An 8,348-nucleotide genomic window follows, 5' to 3' on the forward strand; every position below is an offset into this window, starting at 1 on the left:
GATAAATAAATCCATAGTAACCGGAATACAGACATGCAAAACATAAACGCAACGAACTCATGCACCAACCTAGTACGAGGTTAAGGCACATAGACATTACGGTGCGCGACCCAATTACTATAATTTAATGTCATCATGGCATATTCTGCAAAATGGTGGTATAATTTATGGCGTACTATAAAATAATGACGTCATCTCATGGAGCAGATGGGCCGCCTGCAGGGCAAATAGTTTCTCATCAGTTCCGATTTCCTTAGTGTTCTACAATCGCAGACGAATGCTGGTCTACAAACAATTGGTCAATATTACTGGCACCTATGGTACTTTACCAGCACCAGGTACGAGTAAGAAGATAACAAATCTGAAGAAGATTGCATCTTTACCTATATTGTCAGGTCCTAATTACTTTTTAGGACTTAAATTGAATTTTTCCATTTCAAAAGCATCTGAATCAAGTACTATAGGTAATGGTTGGATTACCTTTGCTGTTGTTGTGTGTCATGACGCTTCTAGGACCCAACAGAGAAAATAGTCCAGTTTACACATGACCCTGCCGACCAGTGTGGCCGAGCGGTTCTAGGCGAACAGTCTGGAACCGCGCGACCACTACGGTCGCAGGTTCGAATCCTGCCTTGGCCATGGATGTGTGTGATGTCCTTAGGTTAGTTAGGTTGAAGTAGTTCTAAGTTCTAGGGGACTGATGACCTCAGCAGTTAAGTCCCATAGTGCTCAGAGCCATTTGAAATTTCACACATGACCATCTGTACGTCCTACAGCGGCAGGGGAAGGAGGTGTCATTCTGCTGGGTACCAGAGCACATGGAAATTTGTGAAAATGAAATGCAGGCAAAGTCGCCAAGGAAGCCTGCAGGGAACGTAGCGGTACACAGTGTGCCATTCCCTTGCAGGCTATCATCTCGTTGTTGAGTCGCAGATAACAGAGTTAGGGGAGGAGTGGCTGGTAGTGACAGACAATAAACTGCGCTTGGTGAAGCAAACTGTCTGGCCGTGGCGGTCCTATTGCCGGTCACTTCGGCGGGATGAAGTGGCTCTGACGCGCCTCCGAATTGGACAGTCTCGTCTAACGCATGGCTTTCTAATCGGGTGAGACAACCCTCCAGTCTGTGATACTTGTGGCGTGCAAATTACTGTAGGTTACATTTTAATTGAGCGCATTTTATTTTGTAATAAGTGGGCATAAGCAAATTTAGCTACGGATCTGTCCTCTATTCTAGCTGATGACGGGACAAGTGTGGTCAAGCTTTGGAAATCTGTGACTTGTCTAAACTCTGGCGTAAGCTTTTAAGCTACAGATTTTAGTGTCTTGCAGAGCGGCTGGCTCATCCCTTCCATTCCAGTGACCAGCCATCCGAAGGCATCTGCTTTTACTTACTTCCTTTCGCTTTTTCCCTTATCATTGTGTATTACATCTGACGTTATGATACTCGTTGTTTTGTGTTTGTTTGCGTGTGTGTGAGTGAGTGTGTGTGTGCGTGTTTGAATGTGTGTGTGTGTGTGTGTGTGTGTGTGTGTGTGTGTGTGTGTTTAAGAGAGAGAGAGAGAGAGTTTTCAAGTTTTTAGGACGTTCTTTATGTCTTTATTTGCAGCCACGTTTTAATAATTTTGGATCCTTTATTGACACCCATCTCATCGCATTTTTGAACTGGCGCTACAGATCTTCCTAACATGCGCCATCATCATAACATCACCATCTAAGAACGCTGTAAGCATTGCGCAGCGCTGATTGTGTAATTCGGAATACAGGTGTGCTAATTGTTTGACATATGATATTAGTGTATTTTGTTTAAGTATCACAATGTGCTAATTGTTACAAAGATTTAAAAATCATATGGATACGTGTAGCTTAGAATGAAAGTGCGGTAATTCGGGAAAAAATCTGAATCCTAGCGTCGAAGAATTAGGTCTGCAAGGAAATTACATTTTTGAACAAGATAACGACCCAAAGCATACGGCTCTAAATACAAGGCTGTGGCTCCTGTACAATACCCCAAAACAATTAAACACCCCTGCTCAGAGCCCAGACATTAATCCTATTAAACAGCTTTGGAAAGTACTGGAAGACAGCATCAGGAGAAGACACATTTCTGACACGAGAGACCTAAAAGAAGCACTTCCTGACGAATGCCCAGACGACTAGAAGAAGTAATAGCTGCAAAGAGAAACCCCACTAAATATTAATTTTTGATTGTAAATAAAAAAATGTGAGTGGACGAATACTTTTTGAAGTAGCCCTTGAACAGATCCTCCATTTTGTCAAATTTGTTATCGCGATGGATGTTATTTATTTCCTTGTCCATCAATAAAAATGACTTAACCAAGGTTCGTTGCATATGACTGGAAGTTTACATTTTATGTTCCCTTTCTTTCACGTGACATATACTTAATTTAAAAAAAAAAATTGCAGCTGGACGAATACTTTTTGGACTCACTGTAACTGTTCAGTAAATTTATAAATCTTCCTTCCTTCTGACACTTTCATCCTGAGTGGATACTAGTCATTCGTAGCATCTTTTGGTATCAGTACATGATGCTCCCTTCACCATATCTACATCTACATCTACACTCCACAAACTACCGTGAAGTGCATGGCAGAGGGTACGTCCCATTGCACCCGTTATTAAGGTTTCTTATGTGCCATTCACGTATGGAGCGCGGGAAGAATGATTGTTTGAATGCCTCTGAGCGTGCAGTAATTATTCTAATTCTAGCCTTACGACGTGTGAGCGATACGTAGGAGGTTGTAGTATATCCCTAGAGTAATCATTTAAAGCCGATTCTTGTAACTTTGTTAGTAGACTTTCTCAGGATACTTACGTAAAGGACCCAATGGAACTATGACCAAAAAGAAAGACAAATTAAACGAAAAGATAATTGTTCAACTCAGTTGGATAATGGTGAAACATGGGTACTAACATGCGAAGTTAGCAGCATAAATGAGTTAATAGTGTACTATCTCCACGCCTCGAGCCATCACCAACCGTCACAAAGAAATTCGATGCTAAAGACTCTGGCCTTCAGAGCTCGTACACTTTCAAACGTGGAGTACCTCGCCGTATAGTGTCCTGAAAGATTGGGTAGTGAAATCATCAAACTGAAAGAATGATGCAGTCAGACTCAAGAATGTCTGTGAAAGAGGTGGAGACTGAGACCGAGGAAGAGAAGTCAAAAATCTCTTATCTATTTTCTGTTGACCAAGTATCTGGAAGATCGGAAACACAGTCTGGCTGTAGTGCAGGAAGCGAGTAGGCCTCCACATAATAGCAAAACCCGCAGTACTTGAAGAGAACGGCTGGGTCGGTAGTCGAAATACTGTACACAAAACGGAAAAAAATCAACTCGGCAGAACACCCGGAAGCTCACAATTAAGCAATCACTCCGTGGAAACCTGAGAAAAGTCAGCACAAATGAAGTTTCCACGTGTAGGAAAAGCGTTCTCCAGAACCTAACGTACTATCGTATCAGAAAGGAATTATATCTCTTATTTCCGAGGCAAATATTTATAAATATCGCAAAGAATTGGGCAGAAATGCAATGGGACAAAATCACTTGTGCAACCCCTAGAAAGACGCAGCATGGGACGTTCTAGAAATGGGTGTTCTGTTAAACCGGGACAAGCCATAATTACGTAGGCTTCCACAGCCAGCGTCAATTCATTAAAATCCCTCTGTTAGTACAGGCGCATACACTTATATGAGTAAAATGGGTAAATGATAAAATACTCGAATTCTACTGGGGTAACATCACCGAATGGGGGATATGTTAGTATTTTTTTAATTTAAGTATTTTATGATGACGCAGGATCTTAATGTATCTCGGCCAGAGTTACCTCCTCCATCCCAGTCAGCATGGATCCTGAAAACAACGGTCACACAAAACCGAACTTGGACTTTTCTCACATGAAATCCTGAAATCCGTGGATCAAGGCAGCCAGGTGGAGGCTTTTTTTGACTCCCAAAAACATTTGACTCTTCACGCACCAACTGTTCGCTTATTGACACAAGTATAGTTATATGTGGCATCAAAAACGTGAGACTGGATTGAGGATTTCTTGGTTGGGAGTTCGCAACCTTCTATTTGGAATGGAATGTCAGCGACAGAAGTGGAAGCAGCTTCAGGCATGCCATAGGTAAGCGTGTTGGGACCATTGAGGTTCAAATTGTGTGTCAGTGGCCTGACAGACAATATCAATTGTAAATTCAGGATATCTGCGGATGAGGTCATCTATGATGTACTGTCTGAAATAAGCCGCACCAACATCCAGTCGGATCTTGATGAGATTTCAAAGTGGAGTAAAGATTGGCAAGTTGTTTTTCATGTAAAAAATGTAAGATTGTGCACCTCACAAATTCTGGAAAATACCAGCCAATGATTCCGACGTCAGTGAGCCAGTACTGGAACCCGTCGACTCATGCATGTACCTATGTGTGTTGTTGTTGTTGTTGTTGTGGTCCTCAGTCCTGAGACTGGTTTGATGCAGCTCTCCATGTTACTCTATCCTGTGCAAGATTTTTCATCTCCCAGTACCTACTGCAACCTACATACTTCTGAATCTGCTTAGTATATTCATCTCTTGGTCTCCCTCTACTATTTTTACCCTCCACGCTGCCCTCCAATACTAAATTAGTGATCACTTGATGCCTCAGAACATGTCCTACAAACCGATCCCTTCTTCTAGTCAAGTTGTGCCACAAGCTCCTCTTCTCCCCAATTCTATTCAATACCTCCCAATTAGTTACGAGATCGACCCATCTAATCTTCAGCATTCTTCTGTAGCACCACATTTCGAAAGCTTCTATTCTCTTCTTGTCCAAACTATTTATCGTCCATGTTTCACTTCCATACATGTCTACACTCCATACAAATACTTTCAGAAACGACTTCCTGACACATAAATCTATACTCGATGTTAACAAATTTCTCTTCTTCAGAAACGCTTTCCTTGCCATTGCCAATCTACATTTTATATCCTCTCTACTTCTACCATCATCAGTTATTTTGCTCCCCAAATAGCAAAACTCCTTTACTACTTTAAGTGTCTCATTTCCTAAGCTAATTCCCTCAGCATCACCTGATTGAATTAGACAACATTCCATTATCCTAGTTTTGCTTTTGTTGATGTTCATCTTATATCCTCCTTCCAAGACTCTGTCCATTCCGTTCAACTGCTCTTCCAAGTCCTTTGCTGTCTCTGACAGAATTACAATGTCATCGGCGGACCTCAGAGTTTTTATTTCTTCTCCATGGATTTTAATACCTACTCCGAACTTTTCTTTTGTTTCCTGTATCTAGGTGTAAAATTTGTAAATTTGTAGAGATATGAACACTGGATGATCTCATGGGCCTAGTCATATGTCAGATAAGTGGTAGACTTTGGATATGGAGAAAGAATTTCTTTTTTCGTATTCTGCTGCTGCCAAAGGCCAAGGCTGATATTCTTGAATAATCGTGGACAACTTTCTAAGTTACATAGTTATAAACCCAGAAATGCGCAGCTAAATCTTAATTTTCACAACATAAACAAATTTTTATTCTTGTATCAACAAAACAGGTTTATATCGGTTAAATCACTGTACAAATTGTCGTAGAACACGAGTTGCAGTCATTAAAAAGGACGTGCACATACATTTCTGGCTCAGTAATGAGTAAAAATCTGCTCATGGATGATTATTAACACATAAATATGCAAGATGCTAAGCGTACGCCTGTTCAATTGTGCGGTTCTCGATCTTTACATGGCAGTTCCTGATTTATTTTGGTGTTTGGCTACCACATTTTTCACATGCCTGAAGCTGAAGTAGTTTACTATAATAGTTCGTGCGAATAATTTTCGGGCCGGCCGGAGTGGCCGTGCGGTTCTAGGCGCTACAGTCTGGAACCGAGCGACCGCTAGGGTCGCAGGTTCGAATCCTGCATCGGGCATGGATGTGTGTGATGTCCTTCGGTTAGTTAAGTTTAATTAGTTCTAAGTTCTAGGCGACTGATGACCTCAGAAGTCAAGTCGCATAGTGCTCAGAGCCATTTGAATAATTTTCGTTTTACAATGTTGCAGAGCTGTTTCAAGTTAAAACTAAGCATAAAAGTTATTCTACATCAGCGAAGATTTCTCGGCATTCATATGGCAAGTTATGTTGTGTTACTGTACTTCTGTCACACGAAACAACGCTTCGTTGTCAGTGAACTTATTAGAAAAGTTAGGAAGAAGCTTTCACTGCATTTGTAAATGTAATACCGAACAGATACAGTACTACATTCTATCACACTACTTCTCATCGCTTACTGCGTATATGTTTATTTGCAGTCCCCTCGTTCGTTATCTCTGAAACATTCCACGTTTTTCGCCCCTGTTCATTCGACTGAAAACAGTTTTTACGTCTAGTTCAATTACGTTCTGTTTTACATGCGACAGACATAGCGAGTACATCAATAACAACTAGTGAAAGTAAATAAACAATGTATTTCATCATGCTATATCTCCTATCAAATGTCCACATTTCAACATAACGTTACACAACAGATTTAATGTTAAGAAAGATGTCGAATTTTAATCTCGCAATTTGATATATTGTCTGCTACAGTGGCAAAATGAGTCATTCATTGCAAATGAAGAGATGACGACGAGTTGTTAGCGTATTTGCAGTAAATCAACATATTACGATCCGCTAGTCGTTTACTCTTCGCGGGAAAATGGCAACACCTGATTCTATTTGAAAATTATAGAAATAAACAGGACTTCGCATCACTATTTTAATCACTGTGACAAATATCTAACTACATACGATATTAAGTGACAGGCAAATACTGTTATCGAAAAGTAATTTCGCTACTGGGCAACATCTCCCCAATCCCCATGTCATCAACAAAAATATGCCAATCGCCCACAACGTCATAATTTTGCTGTGGAATATCTCCGTCGTTGAAAAAAAAACATAAACAAAAACCTTAAATGGCAGACACACAAGACGTAGTAATATCTTTCAACTATGTTCTGAAGTAATGACGTAACACCAGCACTACGAAGTTTCAATTAAAATTCGTAGAACGTTGCAGCAATGTACACTTTGTATCATGTTTGTAATTATGCATGTTATCACCGCAGATCTCATCGATAGTTTAATGTTTTTACCAGACTAGTTTTCACTTACATTACTGCCAGTCATTTTTCTCGTTGTCAATAATGATTAAGATACAACGCAGTTTCATTTATTCTGCCTATCTCAAGCCGTAATTTTACGTCAACGCGTGTTATTCAAAACCAAAATGGCATCAATGAAATTAATAGTAAGTAACATAGGACTACTGAAAAAGAATCGCAACCATGTAAAATAAAAGATAACAACAATATTTTGTGAAACAAGTTTTTGATTCATTTTCATTTATTAAAATAGATCGCATTTTTCTTTCAGTTTCGTAACTGGTTTTTAGGCGATTGTTCAATTAGACTGCACTGTGTGTACATATCTTACATCCAGAGATATTTGTGCACACATAATTCTCAGAATTGTCAGTTGCAACCGGAACAGGTGTTTCATTGTACACAGACAACACAGATATGCGACTATTGTTCAGAAATTACTACCTTTCTTATTTTGTTTGTGCTTTATTGTAGCTACAGCTTTATTAAGCTTTTCAAACGCTGGTTCTGCAGTGACGCAATACACTGAAACTATTATTGCTCAGGTGGCACATTTTAATATTATGTCACCAAAAAATCATAACCTCTGCATTTAACAAACGACGTGCGGGTACCTAAATGTAGGTTGTGTTTCTGGACGTAAAAGTGGACTTGTTCACCCCGGATGCCAGGAAACAAGGTGAAAGCGTGGATTCCGAGCCCAATTTTACCGGAGGCCCATTTAACTTCCTTCACTAACCTCTTTCAGCTGGTTAAAGCTATCTTCCGCGGAGACCCATGGACGGCATGAAGCTCGTGTCGTGTGAAACCCGTCGGATGCGATGATCCGCTACGTCGACCTGACGACGGGCGTGCAAACTCGTACACACGCAGTGAACTAGGTCGCCAGGCGTAAAGCTAGCCCGTGGTGCGGTGGCAGGGGCGAAGTGGCCAAGGGGAGGGGGCTGTTGTCATGGCAGCCAGTTATTGATCTGCGTCTGGCGTGCAGCCGTCCACAATCGCCGCCTCAGGCGTTATCTTGACGTTGTCTGTCGTGTGACGTCCTCGCTGACCACACGGCGTTTACTGGATTATGCGTGCAATAAACGTGCGACTTATGAGCCCTTTTCAGATAATAAACTGGGGTCCACAAATCACAGAGAAACAATGGCGAAAACAGCGATAAAACAAAATTTTATGTGTCAAGTGTAATGAAA

At 40.8% G+C, this 8,348-nt stretch overlaps 1 protein-coding gene across 1 annotated transcript in view; it reads right to left on the reverse strand.

Annotated features, from left to right (window-relative positions):
• LOC126456948 (transmembrane protein 181) overlaps positions 1–8,044 on the reverse strand; it is a 228,532-nt gene extending 220,488 nt beyond the window's left edge. Inside the window, exon 1 of the mRNA XM_050092884.1 lies at positions 7,892–8,044. The gene's annotated coding sequence lies outside the window, so the exon portion shown is untranslated. The remainder of the gene's footprint in view (positions 1–7,891) is intronic.
• Positions 8,045–8,348: the final 304 nt, after the last annotated feature.

This window comes from Schistocerca serialis, chromosome 2 (genome assembly GCF_023864345.2).
Source record: "Schistocerca serialis cubense isolate TAMUIC-IGC-003099 chromosome 2, iqSchSeri2.2, whole genome shotgun sequence".
Lineage (NCBI taxonomy): Eukaryota > Metazoa > Arthropoda > Insecta > Orthoptera > Acrididae > Schistocerca > Schistocerca serialis.